At 30.0% G+C, this 18,333-nt stretch overlaps 1 long non-coding RNA gene across 1 annotated transcript; it reads right to left on the reverse strand.

The window, feature by feature from the left end:
• Positions 1 to 13,323: 13,323 nt before the first annotated feature.
• LOC132716362 (uncharacterized) lies at positions 13,324 to 16,178 on the reverse strand. Its single transcript, XR_009623794.1, has 2 exons — positions 16,125 to 16,178; positions 13,324 to 14,263 (listed from the first exon to the last, which is right to left on the reverse strand). It is a non-coding gene; the product is annotated as an uncharacterized LOC132716362 (long non-coding RNA).
• Between the last annotated feature and the right edge of the window lie 2,155 nt (positions 16,179 to 18,333).

Raw genomic sequence — 18,333 nt, forward strand, 5'->3', positions numbered from 1 at the left:
ATCTAGAACATACATAATACAATCAAATCTTGCCTGCCACATTTTCCATTTTGTTCTTTTAAACGGTCTTTAATGTTTCCGTTTTCGACCTAAGCGTTGTTTGTGCCTTGTGGAGGCCATAAATAGCCTCCTGTACACACAATTAAAGACGTTCTTTTTCTGACAGTCAAATAACTGTTTATAATTATTGCGTTGTATTTCTAGTTCCTCCTCCTTGATCCCTTTCTTGTTTTGTGCTTCCAGTTTTCCTACTTTAATCACCAGTAAGGTATTTAGTTTTCTCTCTTCTTCTTTTGTTTTATCTTTTGAATTTGTCTTTTGACGTCTTGTCTACTTCTGACCCCCTTTCAAACTCCTATTTATTCAGTCCAATCAATAGGGCACTCGCGTTTGGGGACTATTCGCAGCTTTTCATGGGCATGTCACATTAAAGGTTCTATGATAACTGCCGTATGAAGAAATCCATCAGCGGATTTTTTCTAGGGAATGATCTGAAAATTTGCACACAAGTTATTGGTCCAGATCTTCATCAAATAGTGTACAAATCGTGAATAAAACTTTTAAGTTTCGTCATGTCAACAAAAGCATCAGTGGAGTCGCTCAACAAAATATCATGCTAATTGATTCCAGGATTTTGTATTTATTCAAATGTACTTCGCATTATGTATCGGACGACAATGAGGTCTGTTTGTTCGGGATTTGAGACAATCAGTACAAAATATGTGAAATTAGGTCGACGTCGTGCGACCTTAACAAATTGACAACCATAAATCTATGTCATTTTGAAAACATAATTTAAAGAAGATGTAAATACATCTTTAAGCATGAACCTAATTATTAGAATCAGTTCATCAAGTTATTGCCAATTTATCAAGTTATATTTCAAACATGTCGCTATTAAACAACATACATTTTCAGAACATGTAAATTAACATTAATGTTTTGTTATTAAAAACTTATTCCAAAAGTTCGACAGAGTCAAAATACTGTGGTTTACACTATTTTTTATTCACAAATAAATAATTTATCAATATTTACATATTGTCATAAAGTGAACTTAATGATTTTATTGCGGACGTAACCAAACCACATCGTGAAGATGAATTATAATCAGGATAGATATACAAACGTTAATTGTTATTTATTCAGTATACAGAATTTGGACAAAAATCGTAAATACTGTCATAAACGATTTTGGTGTTCTTTTAAATCTTCTTCGAAATTGCCATATAAAAAGCATTTTAATTCAGGGATACTCAAATCATGAACTAACAAAGTATGTATATCAATTATTATAGCATTAAATCGGCTATTTTACCATCGTTTGTCAATGTTTTAATGGTTAACAGACTCACGTTTTGTTGTTATAGACCGCTTTACGTTTGCGCAATACATTATTCAGGGCCCGGTAAACAAAAAATAAATAAAAATAAACAACAAGAAAATGCACGCCGATTTGCCAAAAGAGTCAGGCGCTCTTGTTATAATGACATTATGCATTCGAGGGCTTTATCGCAGCAACCAAGTACCTATGGCCAGAAATGCGGCGTAGACACATCGCCACTAATCTTTGTTGTCGCCCTAAAATACACTTTATACTTATTTGTGAGTTTAACGTTTAGAGCCATTACTTCATAAACTTGTGTGCTTAAAAAACGGCTCTGATGTCAAACCAAAATGCCCCTGGTTTTTTTTCTACCGTCTATCTAAAATCATTTTCGGAATTTCTTAGGGTCATGTCTTATCTTGGGTAGTGTAATTTAATTATCTTTCTTGAGCTAATAAATCTCCAATGTTAAGCTTTGTTACATCAATTAAAATTCGACATTTCGTTTGGCTCATTTCCAAAGTTGTTGGCCCCGGAAAAATAAAACGCACACGTAAAACATGTTGGATAATTGGATAAACTTAATATCGTCCAAACGCAAACAGTTTCCACAATGATTTCATGTATTTGTTTTGTATTAAATAGACATCATGAATCTGGTTTGAAATCTTATGCTGTAATAGCGTCTACACACGATGTTTGTCGTTTTATAAAAACACGTTAACAGGCTCGGGCACCAACCGTAACTCTGCACTCTGCGGACGTTATAACACGAAAAAACTTGCGTTAGCCCTATACTCTGATTTTCTAATACAACTTGTTAAACGCTCTAATCGAATGTCAATGTAAACATTTCAATTTAAGAATCATGCGACAAACTGATATCAAAAATCTTTTTTTTTCCAAATATTTACTGTCAATGTTATGCATGGAAATGAAAATGTCCTCAGATAGTTAATATTTTTAAGCGAAAGGGAATATATATACATGAAGAACTCGATAGGGAATGAGAATTAAGTAAAATGAGTGTATGTAATTGTTTTGATCTTTCATTGGCAATAATGTATTTAACCGATAAACAATATGTCCTTCGAATGACCGTTCCAAGGGCAACGTAATTAGGAATGAGCTCTACGAAATGTTATTTGATTAGTAACAAACGTAAAAATGAATTCTCAAGATAATTCTGAATGTTCCTGTCATACACTGTAGAAATATCTTTGATTATACTAATGTTTACATTACGATTTTATGAATCAATATTTGGTTTCATATTTGTTATTTAACTTTTACTTTTGAACATATAAACGTGGCTGAAATTCATGTGGAAACTACTGTAAAAAAACAACTGAAATATGGATACTTTACAGAAAAAACTGCACGAAAAAAATCACACATTTGTACTCTAAACTTTAAGGTGTACATATATTTAATCAGTAGTACTTTAAATTAAAATTACACATGTTTTTGAAGATAAAGGTGTTACATATTTGCAAAACATCACTGCAATAGTGTAACTTAGTGATTATTCTGTATAAAGATTTTAAGGACAGAAAGTTGAATTCGGATATTTTCTAATTAAAGTAATTGTTAAATGTTCAGAGAGTACAATTTTTATAATTTTATCATTATCCAGATCATGTGCAGAAAAAGGAAGTATATGCTCATTGGCACACGCAGCAATTAAATATTTTCGTTTTTTTAATAGAGAAAGGGATTTATAGAAATAAGAAATGCAATTTCGGAAAATTTCAGTACTTTGCTTTCTTCAAAAGAAAGTTCATGCAACTGTGGTAAATTATGGAACTTAATATAAAATATCTACATTGTAATATCCTGTGTTATTTACAAATAATTCAAATGACTGTTTTCTGCATAATGAAGAATGGATACTACACGAACTTATAATGCTGATACTCGTACATCAGTGAATGTAAAATCAGTGCTTAATAGCAATATTTTTATTACGTATATATATATACGTAATAAAAAATATATATTAATGAATTTTAAAGCATAAATCAACAAGGGAGGGTTATATTTAAAAAAAAGCGTACCAAGGTTAAAAGGATAAAAAATGCCGAGTTACGGACACAACTTGAAATTGTTCTTTATGCAAAACAGATTTTTTTTTCCAAATTATTACTAGGGAATCGTTGACAACTTAAATATGTAAACAATGATAAATGTTTGCTTATTTTATATCAATCATAAATAATCGAAGCGTTCTCATTGACAATCCCACCCTCTCAAGATGTGTTCCATTAATAATATTTGTTCTCTTGTCGTTATATCATCTGGTTCTTTTACAATGTTTACTGATATTTCCATTTCTTCATTTGTCCTTTACAGTGTCTAGGTTGAGATTTCCATAAATGTTTACAATATTTTTATCACACAATGTTCTACTTTATACTTATTCTGAAGTATTTTATAAATATTCAATGTGCAATAATGAAGATATTGATATATCGTGATTTTAAGTTATGTTTAATTCATGTGTTTCGTTTAACCCTTACCACGCGGACTTGTCCCTTATTGAAACTATTAATTGTTTGTAAGGAAAATTTTAACAAATATTTTTGGACTGACTAGCAAACAGCAAAGGCAATGATCAGAAGTATTGTGCCGGATGATATGAGTCTTCACTGGCCGCACGATGTAGAATCTGTAACCACCAACAGACAAAAAATTAAACCAAGTAGGTTTTAGAAAAACGATTTGTTTTGTTACTGTACTCCTCATCTAGGTTTTGGCACTTACCGATTATATACCTATGCATGTTATTAATACTAAATGTTTCATTTTAGATATTATGCAATATTATGCCAAATTCAAACAATTCATTTTATTTTGCTTTATTTTTTTTAAAAAGAAGATAATTGCATAATTGAAACGAAACAAACTATTCTCAAACTGTTTTTTTTTTCACTATGTTGTTCATCTTTAAGAATTGAAGTCTGAAATGTTTCCAGCAATTGTATAGCCGTTGGGCTTATGAATTGAACTTTAGTGTATTAGATAAAGAATATCCAAAGAATATGCTGTTAGATCAATGGAGGATATGGTACCATGGGGGGATAATTACTTTTTCAGAACATTTTCTCGTTAGTTTACACAATTTACCTAAATTAAAAAGAAATGTCCAATGTCAATATTATTATCTATTACAAATACACATTCATATAAATTTGCACTTGTAATCCCGTTTATTTTGAAACCTTCCCCAGAAGAAAACCTGACTCTCACATTGTTTTTTTCCCCCGTAAAATATGACCTGAGCATAACATCAAATTATTACTTATTTGCAATGTGCTTTGGTAACCTATTTCGCCTATCACATTACGTTTTGTTATCAGATCCAATAAACCATTATCTAATGTACACTTATAAATTTTGTTTTTTATTTCAGCTAACAATATCAAGAACAAATAGTGATGATCTTTTGTTGAAAATGTTTTTCTTCTATGCCAAACAACAAAATCATGGTTTATTTGTTACATTAGTAGAAGATTTGAAGAACAAATATTTTGAGGTAAGTAAAGACGAGTACAAAACTGACCAAACTATATTGAACGAAGCGCTAGAGGAGTCAAATGTAGGGGTTTTTTTGCAGCAGGGTACGACTCCAATATAGAACAATGTTTTATGACGTCTTTAGTTCACGCCATCATTTTTTGACATTTTGACAGAACTTTACTGAATAAAAAAGTGTCTATTACCCAGTGAGATCATATTAGATCTTTTCACACATCATTTTAAAATTTCGTCATTTTCATGTTGCGATATTGAATCAGCTTAAGCCGGTGCCAAGTGGTTTGAACGGTAGCTTAAACTTTCCAAAACCGTATATGAACATGAACAGGTCAACATTTTCCATTTTGGGCGTTCTTAAGAGATTCTGTTTTTCTCTATTTTAATATATCCGTAAGCATGATTGAAATGATAAGACAATGATGTCACGTAAATGTTTAATGCAACACAATATTAATTGAATGCCGGTTTTCCTTTCTTACGCTGAGCAAAAAAAGAAAAACAACAACAAAACACCCCAATAAAGTAGCAATGTGCTTAAACGCAGATGTTTGGCATAATACGCATAAAATCATAATTCATTATCTTGTTTGAAATTGATGGACATTGTATTTTTCACTTCATAAAAGTTTTGAATATCCGATACAATTGTTTACGACATATTTGTGTACGTGTGACGTATATCACAGTTACAATTACGTCACAACAATTGTAATGGATATCTTACACGGAATGAGTAGACTTTTGAGAATATTGCTTTATTTCAAAGAAAACTTTAGGATCTATATATTGGAAACACAAGTCATTCTGAAGTACTTAGTATCATGAAATAATCTATACAAAGTATGATAATTGAACATCTAACACTTGTATGACAATAAAGCGAACAGATTCTTAGTATTCCACATTTATAATTGTTTTCTACCTATAAACAGTCACATGGGGATAATGAAACTATAGTACAGTTGTAAATATGATTGAACTGTGTTTGTTTGGAAGGAAAAATATGAAAAGAAAAATAAATCGAGCATTTATGGTAAAGAAAATATCGATTGATTCACTTATCTATACATTCTTTAACTAAACTTACAATAACAAAGTGATAAAGATGTTCAGGGCGTATACATATCAGGGCCGTACATGATACTGTACTGGGATGCATATTTATTTACAATCTGAAAATAAACTATTAGTAAGGCAGTATCTAAACATCACATTTTCTAAGTCACTCTCTGTGTTAGATAGATAGATAGACAATTAACATAAGAAGCCTACTGTAGAATGCAAGTGAAATCTAATCTTAACGCTAGTTCCCCAAATGAGCACTATGAGGAACTGTAAAATTAAGTCACATAAGTCACTTATATGCCTCAAAGGACTACTGTATGCAAAATTTTAACAAATTTTACCGCATAGTTTACGAGTTATGGACATTCGTATGAATTTTAGCTTGGTTATTAGAAGGGCATTTATTCAGAAATGAAGAAATTCTAACTATATATTTCATCCGTATAAAAAATGTTTTCCCATTTATCATTGTAATGAAACAGATTATAACATTCAACTAACAATCCACAAAAGCAAAATAATTGTTCCTAGTCAAAATTTATAAAATATGCACAAAAATGTTACCCGACCCCACCCATTTTTAACACTTGTTTGACCATTTTTCTACTTTGAGGGCCTAATTTAAAATATCCCTACTAAATACCAAATTGAGGGGCTGTTTCAAAGTTTCTCTTAATTTTCTCAAAGTATATTGATTGATCTTGTAAAATATTAGATAGTTTTATCATGTAGTTTTGATTCAGTCAGACCTCTGAAAATATCATGCACCATATTGTTTATTCGATTGAGCAATATTTAGCCAAAATTACCCTAAATTATATAATTGAAATTAAACCAAAAGGGATATAAGAGACATATAAGTAATGTTAAAAGAAAAAAGAGAAAGAAAAAATGTTGACACTTCTGGGGTTTGAACAAACGCCCCTCAGTTTCAATGCAGTTGACATTAATTCTTGGTGAATCAGGTGAAAAGATTTTAACCTTTTTTATTTCGAAATTAGTATTTGATTAGTAATTCAAATGAATCTAATTTTTCATTTGACATTTAACATTTTCAGTCTTTTTTATTTTAATGACATTCACTATTTTTTATACCGAGGTTATCAATAAAACAGGTCAATAATATATCAAAACCATTTAATTATGAAGATTGACGTAGCATTTTACTAGTATCAGTAAAAGACTCTTGGTACTTAGATAATTTATTTTACAAATTTAAAAGTACTACTTTGTCACTTATCTAATAACTTTACATAACCACTCATGCGCAGTCGAAATTTTTCATTGCTTACAGCATCAATTACAGTCCAATTATTTTTTTATTATTTCTGGTTCCTTTATTGTCCAAATTCTATCTGAAATATATACATTTGTTACGTAGGAGGAACCAGAAAGATTTGCTGACATCGTGATATCAGTGTTTCTCATTAGTTTTATTTCTTTATATAAATATATGAGAAGAAGGGATATAATACTATGACATCTGAAAATATACATTACGTAAAAGTGAGCATGTGTTCTGAAATTCAATTACATGTTTATATTGTAAATAATATCTCATAAATATACTAACAGGAATGATGATAATAATGCTTTACAAAGTTCAGATATGTCATTTGATCCATTTTAATTAACGATCATAATAAAACATAAATAGCCTTTTTGAAACGTGTCAAAAATAACTGAAAGATCATATCTTATGAACTGATTTGTAAAAAATGTATTTAAGATAAAACAGTATGAAACTGTAATTGAATACATGTATTTTGTTTCAAATGTATTAATATACAGTTAAAACAGTATAAAACAGTTATGTCATGAAGCGATTTTGTTTAAATTTATTAAAATATAGTTCAAACAGTGTTTGTGTGGGTTGATTTTAGTACGTTATATTGAATTAATGAAATTATTGAGATAAATATATGTTTTTAAACTACATTAAGTCATAGGTATTACATACCAATATAAATTTCAGTGATATCAATATCACTTCGTGCCAAGATTTATGTTACAAAACTAATTGTGATGGTGATTTTATACAATCTTCCTCATGAAATACTAACACATGAGTTCCACAGATTAACGCTATATAACACGGTACTCTTAAATAACACATGAAAATACTTCAGTGTAAATTAGGAATAATAGCCACAATATCATAATACATTATCTTGTTTGAAAATAATTCATCAATTCTCATGGTCATTTTATTTTTCACTCCATGCTACTAACGAAAGAATGAAAGTTGTGTTTTAAATACCCGATACTCTTGTTTACGACAAATAGTTTCTGTGTGTGACGTATATAACAGTTACAATTACGTCATAAGAATTGTAATGGCTTTCTAACACGGAACCCCCAAGCAGACTTTTGAGAGTAAAAAAATGTTGGGAGCTATATATTGGAAACACAAGAGATATTATGAATTATCATGAAATAATCTATACATAGTACGACATTGGAACATGATATTAATACACCTAACACATATGTGACAATAAAAGGAACAATTCTTAGTATTCCTCATTTATAATTGTTTTCTACTTATAACCAATCACAAGGGGATAATGGAACAAGTTGTAAATACGATAGAACTTTGTTATTTGGAAGGGATGGAATGAAAAACAAAGTTCCAGCTTCTATGGAAAAGAAAATAGCAATTGATTCAACTATATATACATATCTTTATTACATAGGCAATTACAAAGAAATAAAGTTGTTGATATACGCTTTAAGGGTCGTGCATGACACTGTCCTGAGATACAAAACCTTATAAATCATTTATTTAAATCCTTAAAATATCTAGTCACTAACTGTGTTAAATAAAAAGACGACTAACACAAGAAGGCTATTGTAGAATATAGATATAAAACGCCTGGTAAATTAAGAACTACACACATCTTAAGTCTCATATTCACAGTATTTTATCTACTGCGTGTTTATCTATTTATTTTTGTTTCAGTGTCTTTTTAAAACTTTCAATTTAAAAAAAAACAAGAGGACAAAAATCTCGCCTGTTTAATGTTGTCAGTATATAATGTGGTGGATGCCATATTATGTGAAAAGATTTTAACCTTTTTTCACGTCGATTGGTAATTTAAATGAATTTCATCATTCATTTGACATTTAACATTTTCAGTCAACTTGATTAACATGACATTTACTATTTTTAATATGCTCCATAGTTATAATAAACAGGTTAATAATATGTTAACAGTATTTAATCATGAAGATTGACGTAGCATTTCAATAGTGTTAGTAATAGTACTACGTTATTCATTTTACAGATTTAAAAGTACGCTGTTACTTATCTAATACCTTTAATAAACATATAAGCGCAGTCTGGGAACGTAATGTTTAATTAGCTTAAACATATTTTATTGCATCAAATACATGTCAAATATTATACAAATGATGAATATAACAAAATGCAAATGGGTTGGGCAACAAGTTCTAGCAACATAAGATAAAACCCTTCCCAGACTTAATATTATAGAAAATTACTTTTAGGACTACAATGATTACTTTTAACATGTATATAAACTTACAAATATGTATTTAATTTTTTAACAGTTATTTAATCATTAAATGTACAATTTTGATATTAAAGTGCTATCCATCCACAGGTTACCATCCTGATCTCTCTTGAGCAGTGATGATTAGCTGAATTGTATTTTGGTTTTTAAGGAATGAGGGTTTGTGAATGTTTGTCATTTAAGTACGTTAGATTAAAGCAAAGTTGCCTAGATAAAGGAAAAACCTTGGAACGAAAACAAAAACAATGTGAAAAGTCAATTGATGTCAAAAGGATGGGTCGTCTTAAATTTTTGAATTGATTCGAAAATGATAACTTTGTCTTCATATGCCAAATTTTCATGACCAAACAGTAATGCGTCAGTGTTTAATGGATGATAAGATAGAGTATTACTCGTTGTTTGACTTAACGATTATATTTGGAATAAAAATGCTCGTCATTTTCAATCACAATATCACAAATGGTTATTACATTTTGTATTTATGTTTCGTAATTTGAATTACTGCAATTATTTCTTAAACGTGTTTGCAATATTAATAAGTATCTCTGGCCATGAGAAAAAAGGTTCGGAACCGTTGATGCTTTAAACATATTTTTAAGTCTAGATTTAAGCATGTCGAGTGTTGGAGAATTTCGTATATCGGGGTCAAGGTTATTCCATAATTCCAAGGAGTATGGTAAAAGAGATACATAATATAATTGAGTGCGCATTGCTACAGTAATATAATTGTTATTATTTCGTCAAGGATTAAGAGTAGTTTCTGATACTGTTGGTGAAAGCAATAAAAAAGATAAATAATTCGGTAGTTAACAATTTTAGCTTGATAAACAATAACAATTTTTTTAAATGTTCGCCTATCAGGCAGTGACACCCAACCGACTTCTGTGATCAAGCAATCTATTGATACTGACCAAATAGCACCAATAATAATTCTAGCGGCTTCGTATTGTAATTGATTAATGATTGTTTTTCATATGCAGCACACCGACCTAAAATAGTTGATGCATACTCCTGTATGTAAGATATATAAATTTGGTTTAAAGTAGCTGTTTTGAGTTGGAATTTTAATGCACGCATAGAGCCTAATTTTGAGGCCGAAGCTGAAATGTTATTAATATGTTATTATTTCAAATCACATGAAAGAGTTAAGCATAAGTGTTTCTGATTATCCACGAAATTTAGTGAGATGTCATCAACAAAGGCTTTATTCCATGATTCAAGGTGAAAAACATAACTTCTGTTTTATTTGGGTTAAAATTAGTCAATTAATTGTTTAGACCTTTTATTTATAGTTTCAAGGTCGGAATTAAGAGTACTTTCTATGTACATGTATTTTACATCGTAAGAGGAAACAGATTAAGGCTATTGTCAGCAAAAAGTTTTGTTACGCTGAGAAGATTTTCAGCAATATCGTTGACATATAAGAAATAAAATCGTTGAAATATAAGAAATAAAGAGGACCAAGTTCCAACACCCGCTGCTATATTTAGCATTTCAGAACATTCAGGACCAACAAAAACGGATTGTTTACGATTAGATAGACAGTTTGGGATCCATGTAAGAAGTTAACGTTTAATTGTTTATAGCATCAATAACAGTCCGATTAATTTTGTTATTATCGCTGGTTCCTTCATTGACCTAATTCTATCTGATTTATATGAAATTGTTTTGTAGGAGGAACCAGAACGAATTTCTGATATCGTGTGTTTGTAATTAGTTTTAGTTCTTTATATAAATATATAAGAAAAAGAAGGGATAAAGTACTAAGAAAAGTGAACAAATCACTTACGTAAAAGTGAGCATGTGTTCTAAAATTCAATTACATATCTATATAGTAAATAATATCTCGTAAATATACTAACAGGAATGATGATAATAATGCTTTACAAAGTTCAGATATTTCATTTAATCCATTGCCATTAAGGCCCATGAATAAAACATATCAAGCATTTCTGAAACGTGTCAAAATAACTGAAAGATCATATCTTATGAACGGATTTTGTTTCAAATGTATTAATATATAATTAAGTTAAGTGCCTTATATTGAATAAATGAAATTAGAGAGATAAATATATGTTTTTCATCTTAATTAAGTCATAGGTATTATATACCTATATATACAGCTTCCTTTTTATTGATTATGGTGTCACTTCGTGCCAAGATTTGTGTTACAAAACTAATTTCGATGATGTTTTTTATACAATCTTCCGCATGAAATACTAACACATGATTCGGCAGATTAACGCTATAACACGGTACTCTTGAATAACACATGAAAAGACTTCAGTTTAAATTCAACGTGAGAATAAAATGTATACGTATATTGTATTCCATGGGATGTGATTGTGACATTTATCATCAATTCGTGATATTTTATTTGTTAACTTAAACCATGTTCATGTATATATTAGATTTAGATATCTAAGAATACATTCAATGACATTTAATCATCATCCGGTAGACATAGTTTTTTATTTTACATACTTTAGAACTAACACAAAAATCAACGATGGCATGATCTTTATTGAAATACCTAAAAGTGTGACTATTTTCAAACTGATAACATTTGTAGAATGTGTACCATTGCTCTTTCTATTGGGTCTTAACCCTTGTTAACTTTAACACTCACATACATTTAAGATATTAACATTCCTTGACAAAAGACATTTGAAAAAATTATTAGCATTGAATAATTTGATCTATTTTTATGTTTTAGCAGTTAAAAAGTATTTCCTATTATTCAATCATTTATTTGTTTTCTTTGAATTCCTTATCAGTTACAAAATATTTATCATTTTAGTAATTAACTTGTCCGTGCCCTGTCCTGTTTTTGTTTGGGGTCCGCCGGGGCTCCTTGCCACTGGTTCTTGTTGCTAGGTCGTATGGGTGTTGCGTTCATTGAACGCCGCTTTTCCTTGTTGCTCTTGTTTATCATATTTTAGATTTTAGCGTTTTTGAAATTTAACTGTTGTGTGTCAATCTTTATTTTTTGTCCTAGTGCCCTTTATTTTTTATGTTAAATGTTTTAAGTGGCTATTATCTTTATAAAAGAAAAACATGGCGGATTGGCTTTAACCAACTTTTCATCAGTTTCAAAAAGGCTTTCTGTCCAGCTTTTGCGCCATTGTCGTTGCCATAAGATTTATCGCCTCTCACTGTGCCTAGCCCTAATGTGTGTCTTCACCATTCAATTTGTAGTCTCGTCACCTTACGGCACCCTCATGTGTGTTCCCAACTTTCAATTTGTAGCTCCGCCACCGTATGGTATCTTAATGTTTGTCCACACCATAAAAATGTTGGCACCATCCAAGTGCGGTGCCCACAAGTGTGCGTTATAACTATGTCTGTGTTACTGGAATTTGCTTGCGGCTTTGTGTTATAAATGTTGCTGATCCATGTTAAATTTTACTTTCATATTTTCAGCGTGACTACAACATCCATGTCTGTCGCAAATGGATTGCAAGAAATATCACAATAAATGAAACAGTCAACAGCTGAAAAATGATTTAATATACTTTTTGGATAATTATTAGAAAACACCATTTTTTTCAGAGAGTTGTTTGTCGTTCCAGTGAAGTTGCGTCAAAGAAAACCTTTCGTTTCGGTAGCCTTAAAAAATATTGCGTAGAAAAAAATTCAATCTGTTCAAATAAGTGTTTTAAATCATTATCAATACGTAACAGTAAGTCTTACTGATGACATGTAGCAACAACTGCATTAGTTAAAACCCCTCTTCAAATCTGTCTCGAGATCGTTATAACAGATAGAAAAACAAATACGTAAATGACGCTGGCTATATCACGTTATGAATTCTCTGGGGAAATTATTTTTAGACGTAGGATTAGTGAAAAGACTAACAAGGGAACGTGATATTTACTAAACACAATCCCTAACAAAGATCACACTTGGTGTCGTCTATATGTGGTAATTAGCGCATAATATCTAGTACATTTTAAGTTAATAGTTAATTAGTGCAATAATATGTTTTCAGATGTCACGCCATGTAACTTTTGAGGCACTTTATTTATAGCAAAAAGTACGTAAATAAGCTTATGTAATTTAAAGAAATTAACGTCAATCCATTCAAAATATTCTTGGATATCATTAAAAAGAAATATACTGGAAAATGAAAAGAGCAGTGCAATTTATAAGGATAGTAAGATACATAACATTTTTATCTAAGTAATCAAAGCTTTATGTGTTATTGCTTCACAGGGCGAGATCTACTGAGTCGTTTACATTACATATTCTTAAATTTTCAAACTTTTGTTATGGGTTCCATTTAATGTATAATATCAATAATGAATAAATCAACAAAATAAAGTAAATTCTATACATTTTCATTTTTTCGTCATAAAGCTATATATATATCAATCAATAATTCACATAACTATTCTCATCAAACTGTTAGTGATGTGACCAAATTGTAGCCAACGTATTATATATTTTACATGTCTTTTCAATTCATACCCTACAAAATAGCATACACAGATAATCATCTTTTTGTGAAAAAAAAACTATTTATAAGCAAGCAACCGTACACCTTAAGTAATTATTCCCGCAAGTTGCTAGGCAGCTGTGGAACATTCGACCGGCATGTCCAGTTTTATGTTTGCCATAATTTATTGTACACGTAAGGTCACAGTTGCCCAGTTCCCAATCGCAGTGCTCCATAGAACATATTTCGTTGCTCTCGACATCGTCTATAGAAGGTACGGATATCTCGTTGAAAGGATAGGATGACACCAAGAGGAACATCGTTACAAACAAAACCAACGTGAACCTAACCTTCATCTTCCTGAAACAATTAAATATGCTGATAATATACAAATCCTAAATATGGGAGATCTTGCAAGATCACTGTAGAAACAAACAAAATATTTAGAAGCACATGCTTGGTTTAAATGGGTCTGCTCATGCGAGGTAATTGAAAAGGTGATTCATACATTTCTTGGGCTCCGAGCACGGGCTGTATAGTTTATCAATTATCAACTCAATGTATTTTAGTCAACGATCCCGAAGGACCAGAATGAGAATACAATTTTGAAAAATATCCTGCTAAAAAAGATGTATATTGTTGTGATTTAGTAGAATATATCCACAATCGTATTTAAATAAGTGACCACTAGCACAATTGCTAGCCTTTTACAAATAATCCTTAAACAACAAAATTTGGAAAAAAAATGTCAGTTTTCGATTCTGTTCATTGATACAGGAATTTTAATAACATGCAAACATCATCTGACCATGTACATTTTTTAATTCTTGAGATAAATTATGTGTTACAACTGCGCACACAGGTGTACATTAACGGAGAAGAAAACGTGTGTAATATGCATTACTCACAGCACCACTCCATTGGATGTGACATGTTTTTTCTATCTAGTAAAATGTGCTTTTGTGTAGCATTTTTTGTTCAATCGACCGAACAAGTGTCAATTTTATAATTCCATTGGATATAACATGTTTTTTTCTATCTAATGAAATATGCTTTAACAAAATGTCTTATACAGGAATTCTTTTACAGAATTTTTATCTGATTTTTTATGCTCGTTTAACCGAACAAATTATAAACATAACATGTTTTATGTGCTTTTGTATTGTATTTCAGTTCGATCGACCGAACCGTAAAACCCTATTTTGAGGCGAAAAAAGGATTGAATGTTAAACATGTATAATGTCCTAAACTTCGGCCTTATCAGTATTCAAGGCTCGTTACAAATATAAGTCTAGATGACACAAAGATAAAACAAATTATTCTTTTGCTATCTAAACTTTTTATGTCGTAAAAATGTAGTGATACAAAATGCTATATTAGTGAAAAACGAAAACGCTTAGGAAATCTCAAAAAGCCAAATTAAAAATGAAGCAAACTCTGTTTGATTGAGTCTGTTCATGGACGGTATTGGAAAGTCCAAACTACAGTTCACACCCTCTAGCACCGGCTTATGCAGAATTCATCATTTAAACATGAAAATGGTTAAATTTTGAATTTAGAAATATGCGCAGATGAATTCATATGGCGGAAATCAATTCATTTTCAGTTTAAGCTATTATAAAATACTAAAAGCTTCTTCGTCATTTAAGGATTATGACAAAATTGACAAAATTGACTTGTTACAATCATTTAAACCAACTTTATGACTAATATGATTACAGCTGCAAGAAATGTTACATATGACGGTAGCTAAAAATAGGAAAAATTGAAAAAAGAAAATGTATAATTGCATTTTTTGCTATAGGATAGTAAAAAAAGATTATTATAAAATTTATCGAGTGATATGAAATATGTTAAACAAAAACAAAACAAAAATTTTACACACATCAAACAGAAAATATATGCAAAAAGCATGGAGATAAATGGTTATTCTAGAAAAAATAAGTGAGCGAAAGATATGAAGTTTTGCACACAAGTTATAACTTAAATGATCGAAAGTTTTGGAACCTGTCATGTCAAACTTTACTCTATATCTTTGAAATTTTAAATTTGAACCACTAAAATATATTTAAAACGCCCATATAATGTGTTTTGTTTATTTTATAGATTTAACCGATTTTCTTAAAATAATTATTTTACATCTCTACTCAAATAGTTTTATAACGCATTTTTATTTAAGTTCTTAGTAAGTTATAAAATTAGTAAGTAAAATTTCACTTACACTATTTAAATTCCAGACCGTTTTTTAAACTTCTAAAATTAATTTACTTTTCAGAAAATGTAACCCTTTTTGTTCTTATTAAAAGTGAATTTAGTTCTTTGCCGACGTCTGACTATGAACCAACACTGATATGACCACTTGTATATATTTGCAACGAGTTCCATTATTTTATTGTTAGTATGGGGGTAGGATAATTGGGGGAACAACAATCAAATCTGTAAAAATAATAACTAATGCCATTCATCCAGAGAAACAAATTAACCAAATGTGGCTTTCTGATATTCATATATATTGCATGAATATAACGACTATGACAAAAGGCGGTTAGTTCTACAAACGAGGATGACGTTCCAATCTGCATAAATGATCCACACTTGGTGAATTTTTATATAAACTACAAGCACATCATGTCTTATTATGGTTTGAAGCTAGGCCGTAATTACATTCCATAAATTTCGAGATAATTTTGGTGTTTAATATGATATTATATGAGATGAAATTTCGCTTACGGATGATTGAGGGATAAAACCTTGTCTATCTTTCAGAACTTGATATATAAGAAGATGAAATTAAAGAATTCGGTCCTCTGATTGCGGGGATTAGACGAGATATGCTAAGGTTTAAAAGTTTATGTTTCAGAATTTGGGAAATATATAGAAACTCTACATGATTGTTTGTCATTTTGTGCCCTTGAAAAACAAAAAATAAACTGTCAAAGCATCCTGCAATTCTACTTTTGTTCTTATATTATTTTAGCTTTTCTTTTTTATATGTATAATCTAAATTATTTTTTTCTTTAATGGGCGTTGCCAGTTTTTTATATGTACATATACATCATATTTTTTCTTTAACGGGCGTTGCCACTTTATTTTTTACTTTTTTTCTAAGTACATCTTTAAAATGTTCAGAAGATATATAAGATTTTACTTCATGAAATTGTATCTCAATTCCCTCAAAAACACCATTATGGAGACATTTATGGAAGCAAACTATCATCAAATGTATTTCATTTTATAAAACCGGAATAAAAAAATAAGTATTTTAATCAATTTTGATTAGATACGTAAAAACAGAAAGCAACCTATTATAACTCAGCACATCAAGGGCTTGTAATTACTGTGTGGCGGCCGTAATACAACTCTTTTTCTAGAGGTTATCAAGTGCAGCCGGTATATGTCTTGATTATTAATAACTGCAAAATTATTTGAAAATATCATTGAATATTTAAACGTGCTTTATATAATCTCTGGGTCTAAGCAGTATCTTGTGTGCAAAAATTGCAAATTGATTCTCCATAACTAATGCATTAACTCAATGACCTCTCGTAAAAACACAAATAAAGGTTCATACACTGGTCATGGACAAAATAAACGATTTTATTTACTATTGTTTTTACTTTAATCAGACAATTATTACCTTCTAAAACGTTACAAAAAACGCATACAATTAATCATTGTTCAGGATAACCATATATTTGCATTTTGTAATTATTTGCACTTAAAATCTTATTTTTAAGATATTATCTTAATGCAAATTGTATGACAGATGCAAATATTATTATATTCTTCGTATACTCTTTGCTTCAGAATCTCTGTGCAAAGTATATTGTTGTGATAGATATAAAATCATTACAAAAATCCAAAGCATTAAAAGTGTCACTTAATGCCTGTGTGAATGATGTATGCATTCCCATTAAAGTTTCATATCAAATAAAACAGTTACACCATAAAATGTGTCAATTATATATGGTGAAACTCTGAATAATAATGCGATTTTATTCAGAATAATTATGAATTAAGGCCGAACGTAAATATTTGTATGTTTTTGCATCAAGTACCTGAATATTTGTATGTATGAATATAAAATAGCTGAAGGTGGCGTCAGAGAATACGCTATTTATTTCCAAAATCTCTAAATAGTAAGACTGAGGAATTCATGTTTTATAGTGTATGTAATGTTTATTGAGAGGTTGGCAGCAGTGTTTTACTTGGAAGAGAAGAACTTACTTATACTAATAAATAAATATAGTTGTGATAATATAACACATCGATGTCGTTTATTGAAAAGACTAAGAAAAAATCATGCATAAAATATGCTGACATTTAAATCCAATTGCCGATAGTTTAACATGTATTTCTTTCTTTTGCAAACAGTTTACAATTTTGAAACTACAGATTTAGTTTGACTGGCCTGTTATGACGTATTATGT

The sequence above is a fragment of the Ruditapes philippinarum genome, unplaced genomic scaffold (assembly GCF_026571515.1).
Source record: "Ruditapes philippinarum isolate M1 unplaced genomic scaffold, ASM2657151v2 ctg238_1_1_1_1, whole genome shotgun sequence".
NCBI lineage: Eukaryota > Metazoa > Mollusca > Bivalvia > Venerida > Veneridae > Ruditapes > Ruditapes philippinarum.